The sequence below is a fragment of the Coenobita brevimanus genome, chromosome 21 (genome assembly GCF_032717465.1).
Source record: "Coenobita brevimanus isolate Jiangsu-jjx chromosome 21, ASM3271746v2, whole genome shotgun sequence".
Lineage (NCBI taxonomy): Eukaryota > Metazoa > Arthropoda > Malacostraca > Decapoda > Coenobitidae > Coenobita > Coenobita brevimanus.
The window spans coordinates 32337360-32353995 of record NC_136974.1 but is presented as its reverse complement, the minus strand read 5'-3'; positions in this window follow the sequence as shown (position 1 = coordinate 32353995).

Below are 16636 nucleotides of genomic sequence, written 5' to 3'. Positions count from 1 at the left end.
CTGTCTATCTATCTATCCATCTCTATCTGTTCATCTCTGTCTATCTATCCATCTATCTATCTGCCTGTCGGTCTATCTCTCTGTCTGTTTATGAATCTGTCTGTCTATCTATCTATCTGTCTGTCTGCCCCTTCTCTCTCACCCGGAGCAATCACAAAATTGGAAGTAATGAGTATTGGAGAAACTGCCTCAATACCCGTCATCACACCAGCGTCGATCCTGTCAACTGGTGTGGAAGAGATGAGCCGTCTGGTGTAAGAGGTGGTATGAGAAAGGTGGACTGGTGTAGGAGCTGGTATGAGAGAGGTGGACTGGTGTAGGAGCTGGTATGAGAGAGGTGGACTGGTGTAGGAGCTGGTATGAGAGAGGTGGACTGGTGTAGGAGCTGGTATGAGAGAGATGGACTGGTGTAGTGGTATGAGAGAGGTGGAGTGGTGGAGGAGCTGGTATGAGAGAGATGGACTGGTGTAGTTGTTGGTATGAGAGAGGTGGACTGGTGTAGGAGCTGGTATGAGAGAGGTGGAGAGGTGGAGGAGCTGGTATGAGAGAGATGGACTGGTGTAGTTGTTGGTATGAGAGAGGTGGACTGGTGTATTGGTATGAGAGAGATGGACTGGTGTAGCTGGTATGAGAGAGGTGGACTGGTGTAGGAGCTGATATGAGAGAGGTGGAGTGGTGGAGGAGCTGGTATGAGAGAGATGGACTGGTGTAGTTGTTGGTATGAGAGAGGTGGACTGGTGTAGGAGCTGGTATAGGATAAATTACAGATGCTAAAAAATGAGAAAATTATTTATGTAGGGACTGGTATGAAACAAAATTTTTGGTGTAAATAGAAAACTGGTATATTGAAAATCGATGGTATAGGGCCTGGTATGAAAAGGTGAGGGAGTTGGGACTTACATTCGTCTTTTATTTATTCATTTATTTTTTATTATTTATTTTTTTGGTTTTAATATGAAAACTGAGGTTGATGGACGTCGAGAAAAATTTAACAATGGTAGAAATGTAAAAAAAAAAAAATATGTTGCATTAGAGGTGTTTAAATGCTTTTGGTTAAATCTTGGGGGAAAATATAAAGAAATAGGAGGTGGGAAGAAGTTACGGTAAATTAATATTGATAGGGAAATTGGTTGGGGGGAGTGTGAAGCTTCTGCAGTTGATGGTTGACGGAAAGAAGTATATTGCGTTAAAGTCTTGCTGTTGAGAGAGAGAGAGAGAGAGTTTCTGTAGATAGATAAATAGATACGTAGAGAGATAGACTGATAGAGGTACGTTCATGCTTCGAGTAAAAAAAATACCGTTATATTTGTCTTCGCCTCTCTCGGTTCTAATCCTTTAATCCTTCCTGTTACTAGCTGACCCCATCTTTAAATAGCACGGCTCTCACTCTACCCCAGCAGAAACACTAGTTGTCATTTGCAGCAGAGCCAACAGAAAAGTTAGTTGCCATCCACTCAAGCAGACAACTGTGCAATGGATTAATTTTGCTGTATTTACATTAAGGATGCAATATGTAGTGAGATATCCACTGTGTTCATGAGAGAAAGTATATTTGCTTATGTATGTTTGAACTGTAGTGTACAAAATTAACATCGTATAAAAAGTGAGTTTTTGAAAGGTACGACGAGGATGATATTAGACATTAAATGAAATATACACACATAGATAGGCAGAAAAAGGTAGATACATACTTGTAGGCGGATACACACAGACATACAGGTTTAGATAGATAAATAGACAGTTTAATCCAATGTCAGGAAAAATCATAGAACGTCAAATAGCGGCCCATGAAAGTAAAATAAACACAGACAAACACACATAGCATAATGAACGAATATTAAAGCACATCGCAATATATCAAAAAAGATCGTTCCTAATTTAATTCTTCGCGTCGTAAAGTCTCTGGTAAATACATTATGCAGATTACTGGCAGCCTTCACTTTTTTTTTTTTTTTTCACTTCATTTTTTGTGGGTTGGAAAAAATTTGAGTGAGGAGGGATGTCGCTGATGGTGGAAATACGATGTGTCCTGGATTTTTTTTTTATATATAATTTTTGGTTGGATTTTCAGGTGTTTCATATTGTCATTGTTTTTGTTTTTGTTATTCTTATTGTTGTAATTATTACTATAATGTTTTTGCTGTTTTTTTTCCTTAGTCTTTTTTGTCGTTATTCTTATTGCTGTCATTACTTTCACCGTTATTATTATTATCATTGTTATTATTATTGTTATTGTTTTTGTTGTTGTTCGTCGGCGTTGTCATTGTCATAAAAAAGAAAAAATACCAAGAACAAAATACGAAGAAAATGTACCAAGAAAACTGAAAAAAAAAAAAAAAAATACAGTACCCAGAAAAAATACACAAAAAAATACCCAGAAAAAAATGCCAAGAAAAATACCACGAAAAAAAAAACGAATACAATACCCAGAAATACCCAGAAAAAACACCAAAAAATACGCAGAAAAAGTACCAAGAAAAAATATCGAGAAAAAATACCCAGAAAAAGACACTGAATTAAATACTTAAATACCAAGAAAAAAACACAAAAATACTTAAACCCTCTCTTCGTCGAAACTACTCTTTTGTTTCACTGAGGACACCGGAACGAAGCTCCCACACCACAGAAAGAGAGAGAGAGAGAGAGAGAGAGAGAGAGAGGGGGGGGGAGAGGGAGAGAGGAGAGCACGGTAATTGAGAAGAGAATATTATACATGAGTGAGCACCAAGGAATGAGGCACAGTGTATAAGCACGCCTGAGTGATTACATGGAAACCTCAGAGATCGTGTATGTATGTATGTGTGTGTGTGTGTGTGTGTGTGTGTGTGTGTGTGTGTGTGTGTGTGTGTGTGTGTGTGTGTGTAATGAAATCCCAGCTGTGAAAGTGTGCATTTAATCGACAAATGCACAGGTGTTGGCAATTTGCATATGTTCCATTGTTCAGGTAGCCTATTTACGTGGCCAGCAGGTAAACAAAACACCGCTATTTTGCCCTTAATTAACCAAATAGTGTATCGTTTTTTACCTGAGTGAAGTGGAATTTATTTTTATTTTATTAATTTAATTGGATGTCTTAATTATTTACCTTACATTAAATAGAAAGATGGAGAGAACACTTACATGGAGAGAGAGAGAGAGAGAGAGAGAGAGAGAGAGAGAGAGAGAGAGAGAGAAATGGTAATGATAGACAATGACGCTGTTAGACAGAGACCATCAGGGACAGTGAAGGACAGTGACAGTGAAAGTGGTTGATGGACAGAGAAAAGAGAATGACACACACACACACACACACACACACACACACACACACACACACACACACACACACACACACACACACACACACACACACACACACACACACACACACACACACAACATCTTCCACCATCACCCCACCATTCATCTCCAACCCACACACACACACAAACAGTCCCACAGTGAGACCAAATTGGAATGGAAATTGGAATGGGAATGGGGTGACTGGAATGGGAGTAGGGTGACTGGAAAGGAAATTGGATGGCTGGAATGGGAATAGGGTGACTGGAATAGGGCGACTGGAATGGGAATCGGGCTGGAAGTAGCGTCCCCTCGTTACCATGACAACGACGGACGAATAGATACAGGAGTAGATAGCTGGGTGTAAGGTGATTGGTGGAGGAGGTAACGTGGGAGTGATGGAGAAGGTAATCCTAGTGATGGAGTTAGTCTTGGCTCTGGATGTGATGTCAGGGGAAGTGATGTCAGTGGTAGAAGGGTTGATGTCAGAAGTGATATCAAGAGAAGCTATGTTATGGGAAGTGATGTCAGGAGAAGTGATGTCAGAAGAAACAGTGGAAGGGTTAGTGATGTCAAAGTGATGTCAGAGTAAGTGGTGGAAGGGTTTAGATTTGTCAGGGTTGGTGATATCAGGGGCAGTGATGTCAGAAGTGATGTCAGGATTAGTGATGTCAGGAGTGTTGATATCTGTACGAGCAGCATTGATTTGGTGCTAAAAATGCCCGAGTTAGTGATGTCAGGATGTCAGAAGTAGTGACGTTCAGGTGACGAGACCAGTGACGTCAGGATTCATCACTATCCTCTTCTTTTTTTTTTTTTCACAGCCTAGTTTTGACCTCAGTTATAATCCCTGTTTTTTTTTTTTCTTAGAGGAATAACAGCCTTTGGTTCCTTCTTCCTTGCATAAAAAAATCCATAAATACGAAGAACATTACGCTTCATGACTCATACTAACACTAATATTGAACTACACACTGAAGCATCCATATTAAAGAAAAAAAAAAATCCTTCTTTTAAAAGTGGAAATGCCGGGTGGGAGAGAGAGAGAGAGAGAGAGAGAGAGAGAGGTTAGAGCTTGATATGTTTATTTTCTGTAAAGTTTCGGGCCTAATAGACTCTTTGAAGATGGGTTCTGTGTGGCTCGAAACGCTAAACAAAGACCTCTCTCTCTCTCTCTCTCTCTCTCTCTCTCTCTCTCACACACACACACACACACACACACACACACACACACACACACACACACACACACACACACACACACACACACACACACACACACACACACACACACACACAACATTTCCAAATCCTTCTCTTTTATTTTCGAAGCTCCTTACAGTCTATAACAATTTGCCATCCACACCATACCTACGTAAAACCTCCCATACACCTTCCCTGCTCACCTGGTCGTACTAGCATATCAGGTGTGGAATTAAATTAAGAGTTAGTAGGGTCCTTCGTAAGCTGAAAGAAAGACCAGGTATCTGTATGCAAAAGACAGGTGCAAATTAGACAGTTATTAAGCCAGTCAGTCAGTCAACCAGCCAGTCAGTCAACCAGCTAGTCAGTCCACCAGCCAGTCAGTCCACCAGCCAGTCAGTCCATCAGTCCCTCCACCGTCGTCTCGTTCGGCCCCAGAAATGAAATCCTAACGTAAAATAAATCCTCCCGTCCTGCGTACCTCCATCACATGCATATTCGCCAGGGCCTCAAAGTATTAAAAAACTTGCTTTAAGACGTACGACCGCCTTACCCCCTCCCTCACACCTCCATCTTCTTCCTCCTTCCCCCACATTTCCTACAGCTTCTCGCCCCCCCCCCTCCCTTCACCCCCACCAAACCACACCTTCACACCCCTACCCTTCCACCCCTCACAATCTCTCTAAACCATCCCCCCCCCAACACAAACACATCTCAACCCTATTCCCAACCCCCTCCACACACACACACACACACACACACACACACACACACACACACACACACACACACGCACACACACACACACACACACACACACACACACACACCATCACACCTGCCTCACCTCTCTGTCTGTGTGTCTCTACACATCTAATATTTAAATTCACTAATGGCATAGATGGAGTGTAAGAATGAGTGCTTTTACTTCAGCCACCCCTGCTCTCTCCCCCCCCACTTTCCCCTCCTTCATCCCCTTCTCTCCCCTTCAACCCCCCCCACCCTTCACCGACCCCCCTTTCACCTCACCCCCAAAGAAGCGAACGGAAAAGGTAAAATTGTAGATCGTACTTAGGAAACTATTAGTTTTTTTTTTTTTTCACCTTCGTTTTCTGACGAGGAGAGGATGGTCATTTGGTTGGAGGAGTGGTCTCTTGTTCGAAAGGACCTGAGATCGATCCAAATTCCGTTCGGGGAGCAGTTTGATGATTTAGAATTATAAGAAACTGATATTCCCCAAGACCCACCGACGTGTCATACAAGCACTCCGCTAAAGCCATCTCGCCAGTCCAGAAATGAGACACCCTTGACATGTATTCAGTATGGACGGTGAGTACTAGCGTCGAGGTGGTGATATGTGAGGGTGTGTGACACGTAGGAGGACTGATGGGCCTTTGGGAACGGGCTCTCAGGTTATGTCCAGAGTTGTCGTTCGTGATCTCTTGGGTATACTTACTTTGATCTACAACGCCCAAGCTATCCAACCTGCAGACCCAATCTTCACTGGTTGTACTGCCCCCGCTCAACCCCAACACCCATCACTATCCCAGCCCATCCCTCTCACTCCCTCTTTCCGCCCGCTCCTTTCCCACTCATCTAGCTCCCTGTCGAACGATCCTTCATTTCACCCATCCCTCCTGTCCCATCCATCCGTAAGTCCATATTCTTATCCATTTACCTGTCTATTTGTATCTGTATCTCCCCTTCTTCCCTATCGTTCCCACCCCCCGCCCCATCGTTTGTACCTTGCACTTCTCCCATCTTACAAACCCCCACCCCCACCCCAGGCCACCTCTCAACCCCCCTCTCTCATTCCCTTTCTTTTACCCCTCTCTTTTTCCCCTCTTTGTTTACATCTGTTCTCCTCTTGTTTACCTCCTTTTGTTCCCCTTCTGCCCTCCTCTCCGTTCTCTCTTTCAACCTACCCCCCCCCCCTCCCCAGCCTTCCACCTCTCTCTCCCTCCTTTCCTACCGCCCTCCCTCCTCTCCTCCCTCCCTTCCTTCCCCTCTCCTGTCTCCCTCTTCCTTGTTGGTTCCTTCTCTCCTTTTCTCCATCCCTCCTTCTCCCTTTCCTCCTCATTCTCTCCCTCTCCTTCCTTCCCCTCCCAAACCCTCCTTACCCGCACTTTACCTCTCCTTCCCTCTTCTCCCCTTTTTCCCCCCTCTCACCTTTCCATTCTCTCTCCCCATCTCCCCCCTCTCCTCCTCCCCCTTTCCTCTCCTCCTCCCTTCTCTCCCCCCTCTCCTCCCCTTCTCTTCTCTCCCTCTCCTCTCCCCTCCCCTCTCCTATCCCCTATCCAGTGTAGTGTAAAAATTAATTGGCAAACTTCACAGCATTTTCTTACCTTATCTTGCTGCTGCTTATTAATTGAATCCAAAGTTTTCCTATTCTCCGCTTCCTTATCTCCTACCTGGTTGATTAAATATTGTTGTTATTGTTACTCTTGTGTTGTTATTGCATGTGTGGCCCCAAGCATGTCTGAAATATAAACCCAGCAGAGGAAAATGAAATGCAGTAGAGATGATTATATTAGGCAGAGAAACATGCCAGGCCTCTCTTAGCTTAGGAATTTTAACCAGACGAGGAAAGGGAGAAACAGATGAAAAATACTAGAGAAACATACCAAGCCTCTCTCAGCTTAAATTAGGCAGAGAAACATAACCAAACCTCTCTCAGCTTAGGAATTTTTAACCAGCAGAGGAAAATGAGAAACAGGTGAAAAATAATGGGTAAAGAATCATACCAAGCCTCTCTCAGCTTAGGAATATTAGAAGAACATACCCAGCCTCTCTCAGCTTAGGAATATTAGAAGAACATACCCAGCCTCTCTCAGCTTAGGAATATTAGAAGAACATACCCAGCCTCTCTCAGCTTAGGAATATTAGAAGAACATACCCAGCCTCTCTCAACTTAGGAATATTAGAAGAACATACCCAGCCTCTCTCAGCTTAGAAATATTAGCTGTCAGAGGAAAATGAGAGGCATAGAGGTGAAATATTAAATAACCATTGTCCCCAGCTGCACCATAACAACACAATCAGGCTTCTCTGTACCATTAGGGAGTTTGATGCAGTGTTTGGTACCCACGTGTGCACCCTTTGTCGTACCGTCTCTCTCTCTCTCTCTCTCTCTCTCTCTCTCTCTCTCTCTCTCTCTCTCTCTCTCTCTCTCTCTCTCTCTCTGTATATTTGTCTATCTCAGTTTGTCCAAGTCTTTAGCCATCTGTCTGACTGTCTGACTATCCATTCATTTATCTGTCTGTCTGTCTGTTTATCTATCTATCCATCTTTCGATCTTTCTATCTATCTATCTGTCTGTCTCTGGGTGCTGGGTGATTGGAATTCCTAAAGCCCCTCGAACGATGATCAGCTAATCCTGTTGGGGGAGAGAATTGGAGATTGTATGTGTGTGTGTGTGTGTGTGTGTGTGTGTGTGTGTGTGTGTGTGTGTGTGTGTGTATCGAAATTATTTTTTTTATGGATGTTATTGGTGTTTGAATATTTCTTTATGTGTCCGAGTCTGAGCATCGACCTAATAGCCCGTTTCCTGAGGGCAAGCAGTTTTTCTACTCGCTACACTCCTTCCCACGTCACCACTTCAGCACCAATACCTACCGTCTATATTGAATACTTCCTACTTCTCTCATTTCATTCACTCCAACACCTCAACTCTTTCCTCCTTTTTTCCTCCTCCCCTTGAACATTTCCCATTATCATCTCTTCCTCTTTTTACGTATATGTATCATTTTTCCCAGTCACCCCTCTTTCCTGACTCTAATATTCTGTAATTCAGTTCTCCTTTTCCTGTTTCATTATGCGTTTCACTTTTTTCCTTTTGCGGACACCACTCTTCCCTTTTCCTCTTCTTTTTTTTCATCTAATTTTCATCCGTCTGTCTTTCACCTTTCTTCTTTTTATAATCCGTTTTTTTCCATCTTTTTTTTTCCTGTTTCTCTTTCATTCATTCATTCGTTCTTTTTTTTCTATTTTCCTTCTATTTTTTTTCTATTGTTTTACCTTTCTTTTCTGTCTGCTTTCTTTCATTTTTGCCTTTCCCTTTCCTCTTTCTTTTGTTTGTTTTTCATATTTTCCTGCTTTTTTTTCCATCTTTTCATTTTTCTACTTTTATTTTTTCTCCTTTTTGTTATTTTACCTCTTTCCCTTTTCTGTCTCTCCTCTTGTCTGTCTTTTGAAATTCATGTTTCACTTCGTTTCAGTTATTGTCCTTTTTTTGTGTTTTGGGGAAGTCGTTGATTCTCTCTCTCTCTCTCTCTCTCTCTCTCTCTCTCTCTCTCTCTCTCCATTCATCTATCCATTTGCCTATCGACCCACCTACCCACCTCTATCTACCATCTCTGTCTACTCCACCTATCTACCTACCCTATTTCCCCCGTGCCGTGACGCTAAGGTGTGTGGACAGTAGTAATTAAGCCAGGTCGTGGTCAGGTCACCCTTTACTTGGGGCTTGGCGTACAGAGTCAACACCAGCCACCCTCACCCCCCACCTCAGAGGGTTAAGTTAGGTGAGGTTAGAGAGAGAGAGAGAGTTAGGCTGAGTTAGATTGTTGGGGTAGGGAAGGTGAAGGAAAGGTGGGGTTGGGTTGGATTAGAGTAGGTCAGGTGAGGTGAGACAAGGATGGTATGGGATGGGCTGGGTTAGGTAAGGTTAGGTTGGGTTAGGTTTTGTGAGGTGAGATAGGGTTGGGTCAGTTAAGGTTAGGTTAGTTTAGGTTAGGTTGGGTTAGAGTTGCTGTGGCGTGTAGAGTCAACCCCAGACACCGTCAGCTTCACTTTACAGATCTTTGAGGTTAGGTCAGGTTCCGTTGGATTGGATTAGACTGGGTTAGGATAGGTCAGATAAGATGAAGTAAGATCGGATTGGGTTGGGTTAGGCTTGGTTAAGGGAGGTGGTTAGGTCGGGTTTAGGTTAGGTTAGACAGGGCTAAATGAGGTAAAGGTAGGACAGGTTAAGGTATATTAGGTTAGGTTAGGTCACTTCTGATAATGATTCTCGTAATAATAATGACTACGACGATGATTCTAAATATTAATATGTTTTTTATAAAGTCAGCTTTGATTACGATCCAAATTATAATGACTGCGACGATGATTTTTGATACGTTTACGATTATTATGAGGACGATATGATTTACAAAGAGTCAGGAGGGGTAAAGAATGTGGTTGGGGAATACGGATGCGGCGAAGATGGTGAACGAAGAAGCTGAAACTCTTGCAGGAAAAACTTTGGAGCAGAAATTGAGTTAGGGGTGTGGGAAGTTTGTCCAGAAAAAATAGTAAGCAACTTTAATTCCTGGTACTGCAAAGATTACGGTGAGATTTTTGCACCTCTCTCTCTCTCTCTCTCTCTCTCTCTCTCTCTCTCTCTCTCTCTCTCTCTCACACACACACACACACACACACACACACACACACACACACACACACACACACACACACACACACACACACACGTGAGTGGAGTGTGTGGTGTGTCTTATGTTGCAAATCAAACTCAACACACATACAATGTAGCAGTTGATTGCACGCACTCTCACATCACAATCACCACACATCACAAGCACATAGCACACCACAAACACCTAACTTAACCTAACCAATCAATCCTTCACCTTTCCTCTCACATCACCTTCCTTCACAAACCAACCAACTTGCAGGCTACCAAGCCGCCAACCTGCAGCTAATCAATTAACCTGTAATATTGCAAAGAGTCCATCAGCCAAACCGAAGTTAGCAACAGACTCCAGGCATACATTTAAAGATGCTGAATCGAAGTGAAGGTTTTTAAGTGTTGTGGTGTGGTGTGGTGTGGCATGTTGTGGTGTGGTGTGGTGTGGCATGTTGTGGTGTGGTGTGGTGTGGCATGTTGTTTTGTGGTGTGGTGTGGTGTGTTGTGGTGTGGTGTGGTGTGGTGTGTTGTGTTGTGATGTTATGTGGTGGTGTGTTGTTGGTGTGGTGTGTTGTTGGTGTGGTGTGTTGTTGGTGTGGTGTGTTGTCGTGTGGTGTGGTGTGGTGTGTAATGTGGTGTAGTGTGTTGTGGTGTGGTATGGTGTGATGTGTTGTGTTGTGTTGTGTTGTGGTGTAATGTGGTGTTGTGTTGTGTTGTGTGGGTTACTTACGCTAATAAATGGTAATGGCGCAATAATTAACACCTGCTGCCGTCACCACTACCCTCAGTTGCCACCACCACCACCACCACCACCACCATTGCTTACTAACTACTTTCACCATCACTACTACTACCACCACCACCACCACCACCACTACTGTTTACACCACCACTACCACCATTACTTACTAACTACTTTCACCATCACTACCACCACCACCACCACTACCATCATCACCACCACTATTACCACCGCCACCACCACCACCATAATTACCACAACTACCACCGCCACCACTGTCACCATTACCACCACTATCACCACCATTCACACACACCCCTTTCTTATGCTGTTTTCCCCTTTCTAACATATTTCTGTTCCTCAGCATAATGACTCTCTCTCTCTCTCTCTCTCTCTCTCTCTCTCCATCACTGTGTTTTTTCCTCCCTCCCTCCTCTCCCCAGTAACTTACCCCATTCCCACACGAAGGCCCATCTCTGCCTGACCACTTAGAGAGAGAGAGAGAGAGATGGAAAAGGAACTAGGAGAGATGGGTTGGTAAAGAAAAAAAAAAAAGACTTATTACAGACAGGTAGACAGAGAAGAGGTTGGGAGGATTCTGAACGAGAGAGAGAGAGAGAGAGAGCAGAAAAACACCCCTCCTTCATTAAACTTGAACAACTGGATGGGAATTAATGACGAAATTCTGGACTGCTGTTGCATGGGCGGCGGGTTGGGGCAAGTGCTTGAACCCCCCCCTCTCTCTCTCTCTCTCTCTCTCTCTCTCTCTCTCTCTCTCTCTCTCTACCTTTCTGTTTCCTCTCGCTGCACTGTTTCCCATCACATGTTCTCTCGCCTTTGTCTGTCTTTCTCCTCTCCTGTTGTTATCGTTCTGTTTCCTGATTGACTCTCTCTCTCTCTCTCTCTCTCTCTCTCAGCTTCAGTCACTCATATAAACTCTTTTTCCTTCTCTCTCCCTCTCTCATTATCTCACTCTCTCTCTCTCTCTCAGTTGTGGAATGTGGATGCTAGTAACAGGTGTCTGGTACTTATGGTTTCTCTCTCTCTCTCTCTCTCTCTCTCTCTCTCTCTCTCTCTCTCTCTCTCTCTCACACACACACACACACACACACACACACACACACACACACACACACACACACACACACACACACACACACACACACACACACACACACACACACACACACACACACACACACATATTCATTCCCCCACTCTTATTCTCCCAGTCACATTCACGCTGCTTCCCTTTCTCCCTCTCTCTGTCTTTCTCCCTTTTTGCTTTCTCTCTCACTCACTCTTGCTCCTCCACCCCCTCACTTTCCCTGCCTCTCTCTAATTTTCATTCTTTCCTAGACTTTCTCATTTTCTCACTTTTTGCTTTCACTCTCTCATTCCTCACTACTTCCTCCATCTCTCAAACTTTCCCACTTTCTCACACACTCACTCTTTGCTTTCTCTCTCTCTCTCTTGCCCCTCTACCCCCTCATTCTCCCTCCCCCTCTCTCTCTCTCTCTCTCTCTCTCTCTCTCTCTCTCTCTCTCTCTCTCTCTCTCTCCTTTTTGTTTTGTCTCTACCTTTTCCTCTCCGTATTCTCTCTCACTCCTTACACCACAACCCCCTAACTTCCCTCCCTCAAACTTTCTCACTTCCTCTCTCTCACTTTCTCACTTTTATGTTTTGTCTCTCCCTTTTCCTCCCTGTATTCTCTCTCACTCCCTACTCCCTAACTTTCCCTCCCTCAAACTCCCTCACTCACTCTAACTTTCTCACTTTCCCTCTCTCTCATTTCTGAAACTTGCACCACTGCCAATCGTTTTTAAGAGTGAAACTAGCTCGACAGGTGAGGCGTAGACCGGGAGCGAGACACGGCCGCCCCTTGGAGGAGAGTTGCAACATTATTCTTGCAAATGAATGCAATCAGGGGGCGCGATTAGCACGTGAATGGGCGGCAGTTTGCAATGGGAGGTGGGCGCGATGGGGAGATGTATGGGGGGAGAGAGGTAGGGAAGATGGGTGGAGGGACGGGTAGAGGAGGGAAGGATGGGGGATGTATGGGGAGAGGAAGGTGGGCGCGATGGGGAGAAGGGTGGGGGGGAGATGTATGGGGAGAGGAAGGTAGGCACGATGGGTTGGGATAGGTGGGGGGAGGGATGTATGGGGAGAGGAAGGTAGGGAAGATGGGTGGAGGGATGGGTAGGGGATGTATGGGGAGAGGAAGGTGGGCACGATGTGATGGGATGGGTGAGGGGAGGGATGTATGGGGAGAGGAAGGTTGGGAAGATGGGTGGAGGGATGGGTAGGGAAGGGGAGAAGGGGGGGATGTATGGGGAGAGGGAGGTTGGGAAGATGGGTGGAGGGATGGGTAGGGGAGGGAAGGATGGGGGATGAATGGGGAGAAGTAGGTAGGGAAGATGGGTGGAGGGATAGGTAGAGAAGGGAAGGAGGGGGGATGTATACGGGGAGGAGGCAGGGAAGATGGGAAGAGAGAGAGAGAGAGAGAGAAAGGTTAAGGGAAGAGAAGGGAGGGCGATTATGGAGGTAAGGGGGGGGGGAGAGGAAAGAGAGAGGGAGGAGAGTCGATTAGTAGAGGAGGAAGGGAGATGTGCTTGGGGATTGGAGGAGGAGGAAGAGGAAGAGGAGGGGGAGGAAGAGGAATGGGAAGAGGAAGTTGGTGATGGGTTGAGTGCAAATGAAAGTGTATAAATGGGAGGAATGTATACAGACAGACAGGTAGACAGACAAAAACATAAGTAGGAGGCGAAGGAAAGGAGAGAGAGAGAGGAGAGAGAGAGAGAGAGAGAGAATTTTCAGAGCCCCCCCCCCCAAACAGCACGATACAGCCTGGCAAAGGTAATGGTCCCTTACTTCCTAACATCTTGCTTAGTTACCCCCCTCTCTCTCTCTCTCTCTCTCTCAAGTCTTTTTATATATCTAGTGAAGTAAATTTATATCTATCCACGTATCAGTCTACCTGTCCATCTGTCCTATCTATCTATATCTATCTCTATATCTATTGAAGTTAAAAAATAATTCCTCTTTTTTTTTCCTTTTTCAGCACCGGATCTTCCCCTCTTCCGGGACTCCAGTTTAAGGTAAGATCATTTTCTTCTTGGATTTGTACGTAAGATTCTGCGTAGGATTTTGTTCGTAAGATTTTTTTCCTCCAAGATTCCTGTAAGATTTTTTGAAGATTTTTTTGTATGGAATGGAAATGTAGGAGGGAATGAGGTAGTGGTGTGTGTGTGTGTGTGTGTGTGTGTGTGTGTGTTACAAGGCGTTACAGGGACAAGTCTATCTATCTATCTATCTATATACCTAGGCTGCTTCCCCCAAGGAAAGGGAGGTAGCCGAGACAGGACGACACACTCCCCATTTACTCATCTATTCAAACACATTCATTCGCATCTTAGCCCCAAAGGGGAGAACGGACAGATCCTCACCGCACCACACCGCACAAGGGTCAACTGCGCAAAGCAATCAGTGACATCCGCAGCAGGGCCCGACAGCAGAACTGGTTTACCCCTGCCACATCATAACAGACCCATCCCCTTACCCGCACCTGACCTGACTAGCTGATCAGACCAAATGCGGGAGAATATCCCCTCAGGGCTGCGTCATCACTTATTCATTCACAATTTCTCTCCGTTTATTTCTGTCACGCACAGCCACTCTTCCTTGCTCAACAGACATCCCTCTCTCATCCAGCGCTCTCTTCACACTGTCCATCCATCTTATTCGTGGTCTTCCTCTCAGCCTTACACCTTTCACATCAGATCTAGTTATCTTTTTCACCAATCGCTCATTATCCATTCTCTCCATATGTCCAAACCATCACAACACCCTCTGCTCAACTCTACCAGCCATCTCCCGAACAACTCCAGTTCTCCTTCGCACTTCATCATTTCGCACCCGATCCATACGCGTCACTCCACACATACTCCTCAGACACCTCATCTCCATTACAATCAAACTTTTCCTCTCTGCTACACCCATATTCCATGTTTCAGCCCCATATAACGCAGTCGGTACCACAACACCCTCATACAGCCTTCTCTTTACATCCATTCTAAGCGAACGACATTTAAACACTTTTTTAATTCCTCCCAGCACCTTTCCTACTTCATTTATTCTAAACTTCACTTCTGCATCTATTCTTCCATCCACAGTAACATGTGACCCTAGATATTTAAAACAATCTACTTCCTCAAGCAACTCACCATTCAAAACTATATTCATCCCCCTACCATCCATCAAGTAATGCCTCGAAATCCCTAACGTCTCTGACCTGAACGTTTTCTTTATTGGGCATTGCTTGAGAGAAAACGGAACTAAATAGCGTAAACTGATTTAAAATACAGACTAAGCATATTCCCTAGCATTTTCCGAAAGAGAGAGAGAGAGTAAAATTATAAGTGGGTCATAATGACGGTTTAATAAAGGAAATGGTCTATTCTATCTATCTATCTATTGCCAGACGCCATAATCCCGTTAGCGGTGGCCATTTGACTTTGAGTTACTTGTGTTATGGGGAGGGGCATTAACCCTCCACCAACCCACTTGTTGACACGTAGGGAGCGCGTATAGTATGGTTATATGGTTACCACCCAGCATTTTAAATGGTTTCTTGGCTTACAGGAAACCATTTGGCTTGTCACTCAATGTAAATCTGTCTATCTATTGCCAGACGCCTCAATCCCGTTTGGGGTGGCCACAAACAAATCGCCTCCAAGTCGCTCTGTCCCCCGCCATTTCACTGCCCTGCTTCCAACTCACACCTCCCTCTCTCATATACCTCTCCACCCCATCCCTCCATCTCATCCTCGGCCTCCCCCTCCCTCTTCCCCCCTCCACCTCACTCACATACACTCTCTTCGTCAGTCTTTCACCCTCCATCCTCTCCACATGGCCAAACCACCTCAGTGTGTACCTCATAACGCTTCCTATCACATCCACATCCACACCACAACGCTTCTTTATATCCTCATTTGTCAGCCTGTCTCTCCATGTGACTCCACAGGCTCCTCTTAAATAACTCATTTCCACTGCTCTCACTCTTGACTTGTGTCCTTCCAACAACGTCCAAGCTTTACTTCTGTACGTTAGAGTTGGTATCACAATACTGTCATGTAGTAACTTTTTCACTTCCATGCTCACTTCCCTGTTTCTTATCACTGCTTTCAAAGAACCAGCAACCTTTCTTCCCTGCTGTACCTTTGCAAGCACTTCACCCTCCAAACCTCCATCCTTACTCATCACACTACCCAAGTACTTAAACGTACTCACATTTTCCAATTCCTCACCATCCAACCTCGCTGTACATTCACTGACTTCACCTCTCTCAATGTAAAGCCACCTGTAAAGGAAAGAAAAGGAATAAGAAGCGACAGGAAAGATGGGGGAAATACGAAGAGAGGAGGTTAGGCACAGAACATGAATGATAAAGGCTACGGAAGAAATAGGCAGCACTACATCGAGTGAGTGGATGATGGTCGCCACTGTGATAATGATAATAATAGCCAAACCAATTTATAATCTTTATTAACACAAGCCCATCATTACAGTACAGTATTTAACTTCTCACAGTCTCCTATATTTTCTTATTTTGAGTTACAATATTTTCCTTCTACTTAACAAATTATTTCTATAGCTGTAATCTGAGAAATTTTGTAATACTAGAAAAAATACCAAAATTTCTAGAGTTGACCATAATCCTTCTTTTTTTTTCTTTTTTTTTTTTTACATTTTTAAAAGTATGTTGACAAAGGTACTACTAAATTTCTTCCTTTATTAATTCTGGAGTGGAACATAATATTTTAAAAAGTATATCGTCGGAGCTGTATAAATCTTGTTTAAATATTTATCTTTAACTTGTCTTTCTTGATAAACCAAAAAAAATTTATAAGTTTAGCTGATAATTTGTTGATAAATGACATTGGCTCGATAAACAGGAAATAATAAACAGTAAACAATCCTTGTTTATTTATATTATCTTTTCTGAA